Raw genomic sequence first — 17,155 nt, 5'->3', positions numbered from 1 at the left:
AATAAGTCATGTTCTTAACAATTTTACAATTATCCATTTACATTTCAAATATTTAGCAGGTCAAGTAATGGATAAGATTTCACATAGATATCATGCGCACATTATGCCGAGGTCGACTGCCTGATGCAACAGAAAATAAACTGTACACTGCCAGAGGGTCAAATGGCGCGAACCATAGATGCATCAATTTCTACCGAGGCGATCGGCCCGATCCACAATTTATATCAAGAAACACATGAATGCGCCTTTATTTCCAAGTAAATTCATACAAGTGTCCAACATGTGTATACATTCGCTTATATTCCTTTCCAAATCTCTAACATGTCCTAAGTGATCACATTAGCAAGAAAATATAGAGACATTCACAAACATAGCATGATACAGATACAACACTACCTGGACAATTAACATAATAGTAGCTACGTACGGACTCTCGTCAGCTAGTGCGTACGTAGCCCCCGCATTTAGTAGCAAATTACTCAATTATTATACCTATGGGGACAATTCCCTCTTACAAGGTTAGAAAGGAGACTCACCTCGCTCCAAAGCGCACTTCCAATACCAAGAACGAGTCAAAATCTTCAATTCGGAGCCGAACGATCCAAAACTAGTTTAATGAGGTAGGAACTAATCAATATAAGCTCACAAAATCAAATTCTAACTATTTAAGCCATTTCCCATCCCTTACCGCAAGTTTCCTAAAACCTGACCCAGGGCCCACGTGCCTGGATTCCAAAATTTTTCGAAGGAAGTTGTTCTCTATAACCTAAGGATTAATAATATATGATTTCTAATTCATTTCATAACCAATTTCGTGGTAAAGTCTAAGTTTTATTAAAACCCTAGGTCTTGCTCTAACCCTTTGATTTCTCCAAATCTTTAGGTTTTAACCTACCCAAAACTCGACTATTAAACTTAGAAATAAGAAAGGTGAACTTACCTCACGATGCTATGTGGAAATCCCTTCTCAAGAGCTCCAAAATTGCTCGTGCCAAATGGTTAAAAATGGCTGGCACTCGACTTAAATGAAGCTCACTGCTTCAGCAGTTTTCACATCTGCGGTCCCACATCTGCGAGAGGAGACCGCATCTGCGGAATTGGCTAAAAGGTCTAGGACCGCTTCTGCGGTCTTGAAGCCGCATCTGCGTAGCCGCTTCTGAGGTTAGGGAGTCGCTTCTGCGGTTTGGCCTGGCCAGTTCTCGGCCGCATCTGCGAGGGTACGACTGCTTCTGCGGTCTCGCACCTGCGGTCGACCAACCGCAGGTACGATTAGGACTGAAGCAGATGCTTCAGCACTTCTCCAAATTCCCAACTTCACTCGATCCTCATTCGTTTGACGCTCGGGGCTCCCTAGCCCCGCCCAAACATACCGACAAGTCTGAAATCATGAGACAGACCTCCTCAAACCTTCGGAATGCCCGAAACAATACTAAATCTAAGAGTGACCCCCTAAAACCAAATGAATCAAACTTATGAACTTCAAGTTCTTAATTTTCCTCTAACGAGCCGAAACACCCTAAACTACTCGAATTGATACCAAATTTTGCGGGCAAGTCTTAAATGATATATCATACCCATACCGGGCTTCGGAACCAACATACGAGCATGATATCCAATGAATCAATCATTAATTAGTTTCTTTAAATCCTTAGAATTTTAGTTCAATAATTTCTAATAAAAATTCATTACTCAAGCCTGGGACTTCAAAATTCGATTCCAGGCATACGCCTAGGTCCCATATTTTCCTACGGACCCTCTGAGACTGTCAAATCACGAATCCGAGCCCGTTCGCTCAAAATGTTGACCAAAGTCAAACTTAGCCTTTCAAGAAAATCCTTAGTAATCAAATGAGCCTATTTCACTCCAAACTCTTCCAGATATCGAACCAACCATCCTCACAAGTCATAAATTAGTAAAAGCAGGCGTGAGAAGTTTTATTTAGTGGAACAAGGTTCTGAAGGGCAAAACGACCGGTCGGGTCGTTATATTCTCCACCTCTTAAACAAACGTTATCTGCTCTGCATGTCCTCCTCGGTCTCCCAAGTTGCCTGCTCGACTGGTAGGCCCCTCCACTGGACCCTCACCATAGAAATCCTTTTGGACCTCAACTAACAATCTTGCCTATCAATAATGGCAACTGGCTCCTCCTCATAACCCAAACTCTCATCCAGCTGAATAGTACTGAAGTCCAAAACATGGGATTACCCATTTGAGGTGTTGAGACGAGTTGCGGAGGTCGCTTACGAGCTTGCTTTTCCCCCCAGCTTATCGGGAGTTCATTCGGTTTTTTGTGTATCGATGCTTCAGAAGTATCACGCCACTAGTCCAAAACAAGGGACAAGTCGGCATGATACTTTTGAAGCATCGATACATGAAAAACCGAATGAACTCCCGATAAGCTGGGGCAAAGAAAGCTCGTAAGCGACCTCCGCAACTCGTCTCAACACCTCAAATGGGTCAATAAATCTAGGTCTCAGCTTTCCCTTCTTCCCAAACCTCATGACGCCTTTCATTGGTGAGACTTTCAATAGAACCTTCTCGCCAACCATGAATGATACATCACGCACCTTCTGATCCGCGTAGCTCTTCTGTCTAGACTGAGCTGTGCGAAGCCTTTCCTGAATCAGCTTTACCTTGTCCAAGGCATCCAGTACCAAATTTGTTCCGTATAACTTAGCCTCACTAGGCTCAAACCACCCGAAAGGAGATTGATAATGTCGACCATATAAAGCCTTATATGGAGCCATCTCTATGCTGGACTGATTGTTGATGTTGTACGCAAACCCCGCCAAGGGAAAGAACTGATCACACTGCCCTCCAAAGTCAATCACACATGCTCTAAGCATGTCCTCTAAAATCTAAACCGTCCGCTCTGACTGCCTATCGGTCTGTGGATGAAATGTTGTACTAAGCTCCACGCGGGTCCCCAACTCACCCTAAAAAGCTCTCCAGAAATACGAAGTGAACTGAGGGCCTCTATCTGATATGATGGAAATAGGCACACCGTGCAATTGGACTATCTCCCAAATGTAAATCTGAGCCAGTCTCTCCAAAGTATAAGTAGTCACCACCATTATAAAGTGTGCTGACTTGTCAATCTGTCAATAATGACCCACATTGAATCAAACTTTCGCAAAGTCCGCAGCAACCCAACTACGAAATCCATGGTAATGCACTCCCACTTCCACTCTAGTATAGGCATCTGCTGAAGTAGGCCACCATGCCCCTAGTGTTCATACTTGACCTGCTGGCAATTCAAACACCTAGCCACATACTCCACTATGTCCTTCTTCATCCTCTGCCACCAATAATGTTGTCTCAAGTCACGATACATCTTCGTAGCTCCCTGATGAATGGAATAACATGAATTGTGTGCCTCCTCTAGAATCCTCTCCCTCAGACCATCAACATTAGTTACACATAGACAACCCTGGAGTCGCAAAACATCATCCTCGCCAATAGAAACCTCCTTGGCACCTCCCTGAATCACTATCTCTCTAAGAACCGCCAAATGTGGATCATCGAACTGTCGGGCCTTGAACTGCCCCAATAATGAAGACTAAGCAACAACACACGCAAGAACTCAACTGGGGTCCAAAATGTCCAACCTCACAAGTCTATTAGCCAAGGACTCAATGTCTAAATCTAGGGGTCTCTCCTCTACTGGAATGAATTCCAAGCTACCCATACTCTGCCTTGCCCGGACGATAAAGAATGGTGATGTCATAATCCTTCAGTAACTCAAGCCGCCTGCGCTGCCTGAAATTAAGATCCCTCTATTTGAACAAATGCTATAAGCTGCAATGATCCGTATAAATCTCACATGCCACCCCATACAGATAATGCCTCTATATCTTAAGAGCATGAACGATCACGGCCAACTCTAGATCATGCACAGGATAATTCTTCTCATGAATCTTCAGTTGGCGCGAAGCATTGGAAATAACTCGCCCCTCCTGCATCAATACACATCCTAATCTAACGCGTAAAGCGTCGCAATATATCGTATACATCCCTGAACCAGAAGGCAACACAAGAACTGGTGCTGTAGTCAAGGCTGTTTTGAGCTTCTGAAAGCTCGCCTCACAATCATCAGACCAATAGAAAGGAGCACCCTTCAGGGTCAGTCTAGTCAGAGGTGATGCAATAGATGAAAACCCTGCACGAATCATTTGTAGTAACCTGCTAACCCTAGGAAACTCCTAATCTCGGTCACCAAAGTAGGACGTGGCCAACTCTAAACTTCCTCAATCTTCTTGGGGTCCACCTTAATACCCTCTCCTGACATAACATGCCCCAAGAATGCCACTGACTCCAGCCAAAACTCACACTTAGAGAAATATAGCTTCTGCTCTCGCATGGTCTGAAGCACTACCCTCAAATGCTGCTCGTGCTCCCCCAGGCTACGGGAGTATATCAAGATGTCATCAATGAAGACGACAACAAATGAATCAATGTAAGGCCTGAATAGCCTATTCATCAAGTCCATGAATGTTGCTGGGGCATTAGTCAAGCCAAAGGACATCACCAGGAACTCATAATGGCCATATCTAGTCCGGAATGCAGTCTTCGAAACATCTGAGTCCCGAATCTTCAGCTGATGATACCCTGACCTCAAGTCAATCTTGGAGAAAACCCTAGCACCCTGCAACTAGTCAAACAAGCCATCGATACAAGGCAACAGATACTTGTTCTTGATGGTGACTTTGTTCAACTGGAGGTAATCAATGCACATCCGTATAGTCCCATCCTTATTCTTCACAAATAACACTGGTGCACCCCAAGGCAACACACTGAGTCTAACAAACCCCTTTGCTAACAACTCCTCAAGCTACTCTTTCAACTCCATCAGATCCATACGGTATAGTAGGGTTGATATAGGCTGGGTGCCTAGAGCCAAATCAATACACAAATCAATATCACGATCTGTTGGCATGCTAGGAAGATCAGAAGGAAACACATCGGCGAATTCTCAAACTACTGGAACTGAATCAATCATTGGAGAATCTGCGGTGGTATCCCGAACATAAGCTAAATAATCTAGACACCCCTTCTCGACCATATGCCGAGCCTTCAGGAAAGAAATAACCCGGGTAGATGTATCAACTATGGAACTCTTCCACTCTAACACTGGAAACCCTGCTATCACTAAAGTAACAGTTTTGGCATGGCAATCTAGGACGGCGTGATACAGAGATAACCAATCCATGCCCAGGATGATCTCAAAATCGATGATATCGAGCAATATGACATCTTTTCTAGTTTTGAAACAACATAGTGTGACCACACAGGACCGGTAAATCCGATCCACAACCACAAAATCACCCACAAGAGTAGACACATGAACAGGAGCGCCCAAAGGCTCAGGAGAAATAACTAATAAAAGAGCAAACAGAGATGATACATATGAATAAGTAGACCCTGGATCAAATAATACTGAAGCACCTCTACCATCGACGGAAATAATACCTGTGATGACGGCATCTGAGGCCAATGCATCTAGCCTGGCCGAAAGGGCATAAAATCTGGTCGGAGCTCCGGCTGGCTGGCCTCCACCTGACTGAGCAGTAGCTGGCTACCCTCTCCCTACCTGGCCTCCATCTCTAGGATGGACCCTACTAGTCTGCCCTCTACCACTAGGTAGCGGGGTAGCTGATGTTGAATTCATAGGCTACTGACCCTACTATACTGCCATGACCCAAAGCCTGGGGCAGTATCTCCTCATATGACCAAGGTCTCCGCACTCAAAACTTCCTCGTGGTGCGGCGACCTGCTACCCTGATGTCTGAACCTGATGGCCTGTAGACCCACTGGAAGAAGCCTGAATAGTTGATGGAAGGTATGAACTCTCTGGCATATCACTGAAATAAGAAACAGAAGAACCCTGTGGACCTGAATAACCGCCAGAGGAACCATGAATAGTTGGTGGGCGGTAAGAACTCTCAGGCATCGCACTGAAATATAGTCTCACTGGAGCACCTTAGGGAGGTGGTGGTGGTGCTGAATACGGGGGGCTGCTGGGATGACCTCTTCCGAAGTGACCTCTACCCCTAGCTGGGGCACCTCTGAACTCTCCCGAGAACTAGGCCATCTTGTCCTGCCGAATCTGCTCTCTACCCCTCTGGCGATATCCTTCAATCATGCGAGCAATCTCTACTACTAGATGATACTCAGTACCCATCTCCACCTTTCGGGCCATGATAGCTCGAATACTGGGATACAACCCCACAACAAATCTCCACACTCTATCTGCGTCAGTAGGAAGTATCATGAGTGCATAACGAAAAAACTCAGAAAACCTCACCTTATAATCGTCACGGACATCTGATCTTACTCTAGATGCTCAAATTGATACCACAACTCTTCCCTCTCAAAGGGTGGAATGTACCTATCCAGTAATAACTGTGCGAACTGACCCCAAGTGAGGAGAGGGGAACCTGCCGGCCTGCCAAAAACATAAGACTACCACCATCTACGGGACCTGCCCTCTAGCTGAAAAGTAGTGAAGTCAACCCCATACGACTCCAATATCCTCGTGTTGTACAGTCTGTCCCTACACATGTCTATAAAGTCCTGGGCATCCTCTTGTCGCTCACCCCCGAAGACAGGTAGGTGAAGTCTGGTCCATCTATCCAACAACTTCTGCGGGTTGCCATCCGTAGCTGGTCTAGGCTAGGGCACCACTACAGCCACTAGCTGGGACCCATTTGCGGGTAGTGCACCCAAAGTCTGATACACTGTAGCTACATGTCCAGGAGCCTGAGTAGTAGGGGTCTGTGCTCCCCCTGCTACCTTTGATGTAGCTGGATCTGCTAGAAATAAACCAGCCTGAGTCATAGAATCCATGAACCGCAGTATACAACCCATGACCTCCTGGAATCCTAGTGCTTTCATAAACTCTGTCGGGGTAGGCTTAGCTGTGGGCACCTCGCCCTGCTCCTAGATGATAGGATCTCCTGTAGGATCTGCTGGTGGTACTACTGGGATAACTCTGGGCTGCCCTCGCCCCCTACCTCGGGCTGGTGCCCTCCCCCGACCTCTGCCTCGGCCTCTAGGAATGAGGGAAGCAGCTCTGCCTGGGTCTGGAACATCAGTCGTGCATGTCCTCACCATTTGTGAGAGAATAGAAGAGGGAAACTTAGCATAACAACCATTGCACGATTGGAAATGAAAAAAGAGTAGTTTTTCCTAATTCTCTAAAGCCTCTCGAAGATAAATACAGATGTCTTTGTACTGATCTGCAAGACTCTATTAGATTTACCCATGACTTGTGAGACCTATGTGAACCTAGTGCTCCGATACCATGTTGTCACGACCCATTTCCATAACAGATCATGATGGCACCCAACACCGTTGTCAAGCAAGCCAACGCGGAAGTATTAGTAAATTCTTATTTTACTTACCCAAAGAAGTTACAACATTTCTTAATTGCAATCAAAACATGTGATAATATGCAACATTCGATAATGATTATACAACCCAAAAGAAACGTATACTAATGTGAGTGCCAAGACCTAGTATCACAAGTTGTGGGCAACTAGTAGAATATACAAAGAATAAATCCATCCTACTGTCCGAAATCGAATAGATAGCAAAAATAAATAAAGAGAGACTCCTTCGAGCCGCTGAACGGCATAGGAAGGGGCAGCTCACCGTGGAAGTCTCGGACTATGAATCAGGGGCACACACCAGACTGATAGCCAGATGTACCTACCTCAGATCCTGTACAATTAATTATAGAAGTGTAGTATGAGTACATAAATAGTATGTACCCCGTAAGTATCCCGTCTAATCTTGAAGAAGTAGAGACGAGAGGTCAACTTGATACTTACTAAGGTCAAATAATATAATGAAGTGTTACACTAAGCAAGGGATTCACAAATAATCAACAGTTTGTAGCAAGAGGTAATAAGTCATGTTCTTGACAATTTTACAATTAGCCATTTACATTTCAAATATTTAGCAGGTCAAGTAATGGATAAGATTTCACATAGATATCATGCGCACATTATGCCGAGGTCAACTGCCCGATCCCACAAAAAATAAATTGTGCACTGCCAGAGGGTCGAATGGCGCGAACCATAGATGCATCTATTTCTACCGAGACGATCGTCCCAATCCACAATTTATATCAAGAAACACATGAATGCGCACTTATTTCAAGATAAATTTGTACAAGTGTCCAACATGTGTATATATTTGCTTATATTCCTTTCCAAATCTCTAGCATGTCTTAAGTGATCACATTAGCAAGAAAATATAGAGACATTCACAAACATAAAAAAATACGGGTCCTACACTACCTGGACAATTAACATAATAGTAGCTACGCATGGACTCTCGTCACCTAGTACGTACTTAGCCCCCGCATTTAGTAGAAAATTACTCAATTATTACACCTACGAGGACAACTCCCTCTTACAAGGTTAGAAAGGAGACTCAGCTCGCTCCAAAGCGCACTTCCAATACAAAGAACGAGTCCAAACCCTCAATTCGGAGCCGAACTATCCAAAACTAGATAAATGAGGTAGGAACTAATCAATATAAGCTCACAAAATCGTATTCTAACTATTTAAGCAATTTCCCATCCCTTACCACAAGTTTCCTAAAACCCGACCCCGGGCCCACGTGCCCGGATTCCGAAATTTTTCGAAGAAAGTTATTCGCTATAACCTAAGGATCAATAATATATGATTTCTAATTCATTTCATAACCAATTTCATGGTAAAATATAAGTTTTATTAAAACCCTAGGTCTAGCTCTAACCCCTTCATTTCTCCAAATCTTTAGGTGTTAATCTACCCAAAACTCGAGTGCTAAACTTAGAAATAAGGGGGATGAAATTACCTCATCATGCTATGTGGGAATCCCTTCTCAAGAGCTCCAAAATTACTCAATACCCGTGTGCCAAATGGTCAAAAACTGCTGGAGCTCGACTTAAATGAAGCTCACTGCTTCAGCAGTTTCCGCATCTGCAGTCCCGCATCTGCGGAATTGGCTAAAAAGGCTGGGACCGCTTCTGCGATCTTGAATCCACTTATGCGTAGCCGCTTCTACGATTTGGCCTGGACAGCTCTGGGCCGCATCTGTGAGGCTACGACCACTTCTATGGTCTCGCACCTGCGGTCGACCAACCGCAGGTGCGATTATGACAGAATCAGATGCTTCAGCACTTCTCCAAATTCCCAACTTCATCGTCCGTTTGAAGCTTGGGGCTCCCGGGCCTCGCCCGAACATACAGATAAGTCTGAAATGACGAGACAGGCCTCCTCAAACCTTCGGAACGCCCGAAACATCGCTAAATCTAAGAGTCACCCCCTAAAACCAAATGAATCAAACTTATGAACTTCAAGTTCTTAATTTTCCTCTAACGAGCCGAAACGCCCTAAAACTACTCGGATTGACACCAAATTTTGACGCTCTTAAATAATATATCGGACCCGTACCGGGCTCCGAAACCAACTTACGAGCCCGATAGCCATCGAATCAATCATTAATTAGTTTCCTTAAATCCTTAGAATTTCAATTAAACAATTTCTAATAAAAATTCATTACTCTGGCCAAGGACCTCGGAATTCGATTCCGGTCATACGCCCAGGTCCCATATTTTCCTACGGACCTTTCGGGACCGTCAAATCATGAATCCGGGTCTGTTTGCTCAAAATGTTGACCAAAGTCAAACTTAGCCTTTTAAGAAAATCCTTAGGAGTCAAATGAGCATATTTCACTCTAAACTCTTCCAAATCCCAAACCAACCATCCCCGCAAGTCGTAAATTAGTTAAAGCAGGCGCGGGAAGTTTTATTTAGGGGAACGTGGTTCTGAAGAGCAAAATAACCGGTCGGGTCGTTACACTAATCTTCATTGAAGTCTCGCAGCATTTAAGATCTCGGCATGAAGACCACAAGCATGACATGTTATTGAAATCTACATTTAACAGAACTAAACAGAGAATAAGGAAAATGACAAGATTCAGAAAAGAGACATTCCTGGACAATGAAATATTAATTCCATTCGATATTTTGATTTTTGATTTTTTGTTTCAATTTTTTAAAGATAGAAGGGTTTACATCAGAAAGTAAGACAATAAAGTAAAACATCTGTATCACATCCTGAGATAATCCGGAAGCAGAAGGGATAGCAAAACTGGCTACCAAGACTCCCGTCTAATGGGAAACTTTCATGTTTGGCGACCATTTTTTGGCTTTTCTTCTGTATTGGCAATGGCTGCAATGGCCTTTAGCGCCAGATCAAATTCCTCATCTTCACAAATCATTCCGATTATTGGCCCGCTGTTGTGTGTAGGCAACAGATTGTTCATCACATCAAGAGCTTCTTTATTCTAAAAAACAATTCTTTCAGCTTCAATCAAATCTTCAACTGCCCTTTTGAGGGTCCAACAGTCCTCTGTACTATGTCTCACTGCTCCAGAGTGGTATTCACATCTAGCATCAGCTCAGTGCGAGGGGGACCTAGGGTTCGGTCGGTTTGGGGCCACTAGCTGTAATAGATCTAGCCTGATTAGTTTTTGGATCAAGCATGAATACGTTTCACCAATAGGGGTGAACTGATTCTTTCTGAAAGGCTCTCTTGGGCGAGGATTGTAGTGGGGATCATTTGGTTGAGGATTATATGGAGCTTGGTAAGGATGGGCATTTCTGGGAGGTGGAGCTCGGTTTTGTGTATAATGTTGTGGCTGGATGTAAGATTTTGCGCTGATCACCGCATAGGGAGGCGGTGCCACGACATATGCATCATATTGAAGGGGATAATAGTGCGGTGGGACCATAGGAGGCACATATGACTGGCTGAATGACCTACGGGCCCCCTTCGAGCTTCAAACCAACATGGCTCCCTCCTCACTACCATTTCTGTTCATCAAACCTTCTGAACCATTTTGAACATCTGGTGATATGGCTTTAAAAGTAGCATGACTCAAGATTCGACCCATTTTTAGACCGTTTCCAATCGCTTCCCCAATTTTGATAGCCTCAGCGAACGGCTTACCCACAGCAGATATCATGTTCTGGAAGTAGTCAGCCTCTTGGGCCTGCAGAAAGACCGTGACCATTTCAGTTTCGTCCATTGGAGGCTTTACCCTGGCAGCTTGCTCACGCCATTTGACAGCATATTCGCAGAAGCTTTCCGCGGTTTTCTTTTTGAAATTGGACAAAGAGTTTATGTCGGGAGCGATGTCCACATTATATTGGAATTGGCGGACAAAATCTCGGGTCATATCGTCCCACACGTGCCAATGGGTAATTTCTTGATCCGTATACCACTCAGAAGCTGGTGAGACTTTCCCCAAAATACGCCATTAGCAGCTCCTCTTTTCCACCAGAACCCCTCAACTGGTTACAGTATCATTTCAGATGAGCGACCAGGTCTCCATGCCCGTTATACTTTTCAAATTTTGGCATCTTGAAGCCAACTGGCAAGTGGACATGGGGAAACATACAGAGGTCAGAGTATAAGACACTCTTTTGGCCACTCAGACCTTGCATGTTTTTCAGGCTTTGTTCTAAGCTCTTCATCTTCCGAGCCATTTCTTCTTGCTCAGGATTTTTAACAACTTTTTCTTGCTCCCCCAAAAGATCGTATTGCGGAGGTTGAGTGAAAGAGTACAGGGTCACATATGTTATTTTTGATTGAAGTTGTGGACCCTGAAAGGTGAACATTGGAGGGTCAACATACGGTCGTGGTATAGTTGGTTGTGTTCTTGTGCAGACTAGTGCTGTAGAGAACAATATTGGAGGTGCCCAAGAAACTGACGCCTGGGGGCGAACCACAGAAGGCATGCCAAGATCATTGAACGGCATTGGAGGGTGCCCGCATAGGATGAGCGGGTTGGGCACATGGGCGTTGGTAACCTCACTTGACGTGGGATCAACTCAGGGAACCCAGGGATTGCACTTGGTGGTTCCCTACCATTAGACTAGGCATCCACATTTCTAATATGCGAAGGCGCAACATCTTATTCTCTTCAGCAACTACTGATTCTAGCTGTAGAATAGCCGATGTCGGGCTATCCTCAGGATTAATGATTGGTAGATTGCTTGCGGAGGCCATCTGTGCCTTTGGATTTTGTGAAAGAGGGGAGGCTAGACTACCAACAAAACCAACCACCAAAACCTGGCTAGTTTGCACATCGAACAACCTTGTTAGTTTTGAGATGCTTAACAGATAGAAAATCGCATGTTTGGATGCAATGCACCTAAACAGTTAAACATTTCAACCATATGTTTGAATGGTCGCATGTTTCATTCCTGTCACGACCCCAAACCCGAACCCGGTCGTGATGACGCCTCTGATAAAGACAAAGCCAGCCGACGCTTTCCATTTTCCAATTTTTAATAGTTAAGCATTAAGAAACAGTCTAAACATGATAAAATAATCCAAAGTAGCCGATAATATCATAAATACGCGGAAGAACAACCCAACAGCTCGATACGGGAGTGTCACTAGTCATGAGCATCTATAAGTCATAATACAAGTCTGCTAAGTCTATAAGCTAGTACAAATGTCTTAAAAGAGATAGAAATGATAAAGAAGGAGAAACACGGGACTGCGGACGTCAAGCAGCTACCTCATGGACTCTGATATCTGCCGGGAGCTCTCCACTCGCACTAGCAGGATCCACAACGCCTGAATATGCACACAGGGGTGCAGAGAGTAAAGTGAGTACTCCAACTCAGTGAGTAACAAATGTAAATAAAGACTGAAAGCGAAAAATCACATAAGGCACAAAGCATTCTATAATGAAGTAGTAAAACTTTTAAAACAGTAAACCAGTGAAATATAGGTAAAATTCTTTAATTCAAATGTAGTTTCATGAAAAACCTTTTTCAATAATTAAGTAGGAAATTGAGAGTCAATTATGAAAAGTAAACACATAAAGGTTCGCCCCTCGGGCACAGTATCAATAAATCCGCCCCTCGGGAAATATCTCAAAACAGTACCAGCCCCTCGAGCAATCACATAGAACAATACCAGCCCCTCGGGCTCAATCTCACATCATAATGGTTACCCGCACTCACTAGGGGTGTACAGACTCCTGGAGGGCCCCTTTACGTCCCAAGCGCAATATCAAGCCACCTCGTGGCATCATCACTAGGACCGAGGCCTCACATCAATCAAATCACCTCGTGGCGTACATATCTCAGGCCCTCGGCCTCATAATCAGTATCAAATGTTTCCTCACAACATAGACCCTCGGCCTTACTCAGTAAAAATCCTCACATGCCACTCAGGCAATAGTAAAACAGTCTTTCTCAGCCCAAACATAATTTAAAATATCATTTACGCATTAAAACTTAGTAAACTTGGCTGAGTATGAGAACAATGGAAAATAACATGACTGAGTTTAAGTATAAAGTCAAAATAGTGAGGAAATACCAGTAAAAATCTCCGAAGGGTTCAAATAGTTGGCACGAAACCCAAATATGGCATTCAACCCAAATAATGATGATAGCAAGTAGATTTTAGTCAAATACGCGGTAAAACCATCAATCGGGACGAACCAAGTCACAATCCCCAATAGTGTACGACCCCACACTCGTCATCAAGTTGTGCCTCACCTCAATATAGCACTACGATGTGCAATACGGGTTTCAAACCCTCAGAACATCATTTATAATCATTACTCACCTTGAACCGATCAAATCTCTAGCTCGCGACGCCTTTGCCCCTCGAATCGGCCTCCACTCGCGTCGAATCTATCCAAAATCAAAACGAGGACGTCAAAATATGCTAAGGGAACGAAACCCAAGCGAAAATAATCAATTTACAACATAAATCCCAAAATTACCAAAACCCGACCCCCGGGCCCACGTCAGAATTCAATAATTTTTACATCGATAGATTTCTTACCTCCCCACGAGTTCATACATATCAAAAGTTCAAAAATCCGACCCCAAATGGTCCTTCAAATCCTCAATTAAAGGCCTAAGTTCTCAAGCCCTAGTTTCCCCAATTTTCACCCTTAATTTCCATAAATTTCTAGCTCTAATCCGTGAAATAATAGCATAGGGACGAGTTTTAAGTCTAAATTCCTTACCTCAATGAAGTTCCCTTGAAATCCCTCTTTCAAATCGCCCAAAAAGCTCCGAAGCCGAGATAAAAATGGTGAAATAGCTCAAAATTCGCGAAGGCCACAATTTATACCTTCTGCCTAAACATTTTTACATCTACGGTTATATTTTCGCTTTTGCGGTACCGCATCTACGGTACTCACTTAAACTCCCCTTTCCGCATCTGCGATCAACTTTCCGCATCTGTGTCATCGCAGATGGCGCAGATGCGGTATTCCCACCGCTTCTGAGGTTCCTGACGACTTCTCCAAAATCCACTTCTGCGGTCAACCTTCTGCTTATGCGGCGCCGCACCTGCGGTCCCCAATCCATAGGTGCGAAAAATATCAGAAGCAACAATTTCAGCAGCTGCAACAAATTCCAAACTTCTCCGTTAACCATCCGAAATTACCCTGAGGCCCCCGGGACCTCAGCCAAAAGCACGAACTTATCCCAATACCTTATTCAAACTTGCACCAATCTTCAAAACACCTCAAACAACATCAAATCGACCTAAACACATCGGATTCAAGCCAAACTTTCTAAAATCTTCCGAATTTCGCTTTTGATCAAAAACACAATCAAACCACGTCCGAATAACCTGAAATTTTGCACATACATCCCAAATGACATGAAGGAACTATTGCAACTCTCGGAATTCCATTCTGACCCCTATATCAAAATCTCGCCTACCAACCGGAAATTGCCATAATATCAACTTCGCCAATTCAAGCCTAAATCTACTCTGAACCTCCAAAACTCATTCCGATCACGCTCCTAAGTCACAAATCACCTCCTGAAGCTAACCGAACCATTGAAACTTACATCTAAGCCCTCTAACACATAAGTCAATATCCAGTTGACTTTTCCAACTTATGCTTCCTCAAAAGAGACTAAGTGTATCAAACCTTACCAAAATCATTCCGGATTCGATCCGATCAACCCGATACCACATAACACGGATAAACATGGCATAAAAAAGCATAAATGGGAAAAACGGAGCGGTAATTCATGAGACGATTGGCTGGGTCGTCACAATTCCGGTCTTAACTAACCCTTTTCACTTTGTACCTCTTTTTTTTATTTCTATCTCACTTTAATCACCCTTGATTTGATTTTATTTTTCATTTTGTTTCTGTCGCTCTTTTAATTTTTGGCACTCTCTTTTCTTTTCTTTTTTTTGTCACTCTTTTTTTTTGTTGCTCTTTTTTTTCACTTTTTCTTTCTTTTTCACTCAAATTTTTTCTCTTTTTTTAAGTTTATTTTTCACTCAATTTATTTATAGCTATGATCGAATCCGATGGGGATTGCTTACATATCATGACGACGCATGAATAAGATCTTGCGTAGTTCAGGAAGATCGGGAATAAAGTAAATAAGCTAACTCTTTTTTTTGTTTACTTTTATAAAACTCAGACCATGGAAGCTTTAAAAAAAAGAAAAACATATTTTTTTTGAATGTTTTTTTGTTTTGTTGTTTTTTTTTATTTATTTGTTTTTGAAATTTTTGAAAGAAATGCTTTAAAAGAAGAAAGGAAATAGTTTTTTTTGGAATTATTTTATTTTAATTTTTCTTTTATTTTTGAAAGAAAGACGTTTAAAAAATTCATTTCTTTTGATTTGAACTTTGGCAATTTCACAAGCAAAAGAAAAATATTTTTGTTTGAATTTTCATTTGTTTTCTCTTTTCTAAAGAAGAAAGAAAATATATATATTTTTTTTTGGATTTTGGATGTTGCTTCTTAATTTTGAAAGCGGGGCTTTTAAGAAAATGTTTTGGATTTCTGAGTTTTTTTTACAATTTACAAAAAGTACTTCTAAAGAAAAATGAAAATATATTTTTTGGACTTCAATTTTTCAATTCTTTTTTATGACATTTACGAAAGAAAGACTTTTAAAGAATTAAAAAAAAAAATTTGGATTCTTTTCTTTTTCTGATTCTTTTTTTTTGGGGGGGGGGGGGAATACTTCAAAATAAAGGAAATCCCTATTTTGGATTTTGATTTTTTGATTTTGTTTTTTTTTTCTTTTTTTTCTTTTTTTGACGTATGAAAGACTTCAAAAAGAAGGAAACTACTTTTTTGAGTTTAAAAACGTTTTTTTGTATTTTCTAAGGAAAGATTTCTAAAGAAGGAACTAAAGGAAATATTTTTTTGGAATTTTATTTTTTGAAAATTGGGGCAGGAACCAATGAGGTTTGCCTACGTATCTCACATCCGATAAGAATCAGACCCACGTAGTTCGGTCGGTTTTGACGGAACAAGGGAAACATGACCTTGAAAATTTTGGCTTGATTTGAAAAGACTTTTCTTTTTCTTCAGAATATCGGCAGAGTTCCAGAATTTTCTAAATATCCATCTCACATTTTTTTTGATTTTCTTTCCCTATTCTAGAAGCCGGTGAACATGCATGCCGAACTAAACAGATGCGTATGCAACACGTAAGATGCATCAGGATGGTCTTATTATTTCGGGTGCACCTGTCCTAAACGGACCCAACCCCTGTGTTGAGTTCCCAAAGTCAAATGCACATGATGCAAACAAGCGTTCTTACTAGGGATCCAGCATGAGACTGAGTTATTCTAGGTTTAAAACCTAGGTATATTATTCTAGACTTGGTTTACCCGAGCGGACAACTCGATCTGAGGGGGGGCTACGTACTTGAAACCAAAAGGTCATCCGACTTTGTAACTTGTCCGAGCCTCTTTCTAATTTAAGGCATGACACTAACAGAAGAGGAGTCACGCCAGCGTGCACATCCTCGAAGATGAGAAGAGAAGAGTTTCATAACAGTTTATATATAGTTCAAATAATATCAAAGAGGTAAAAAGCGACATTTAGCACATTAGGCCCAAATATGTAAAAATCAGATAATAAACAAAGCCAGGTATAACAGTTATTCTAAGCTCCAATTCTTGAACCCTGAACCGAAAGTTCTTGATTTTATCCCCAGCAGAGTTGCCAGAGCTGTCATACCTATTTTTACACCCGAGGGTATATGAGAGTTTTTTCCAATTTAAAGTGACATTAACTGAAATGAGATTATTTTATTTAATTTATCAAAGTAACCACTTGAAATAATATATGG

The sequence above is a fragment of the Nicotiana tabacum genome, chromosome 5, assembly GCF_000715075.1.
Source record: "Nicotiana tabacum cultivar K326 chromosome 5, ASM71507v2, whole genome shotgun sequence".
Classification (NCBI taxonomy): domain Eukaryota; kingdom Viridiplantae; phylum Streptophyta; class Magnoliopsida; order Solanales; family Solanaceae; genus Nicotiana; species Nicotiana tabacum.
The sequence above is the reverse complement of the archived record's forward strand: the minus strand, read 5'-3'. Positions refer to the sequence as shown.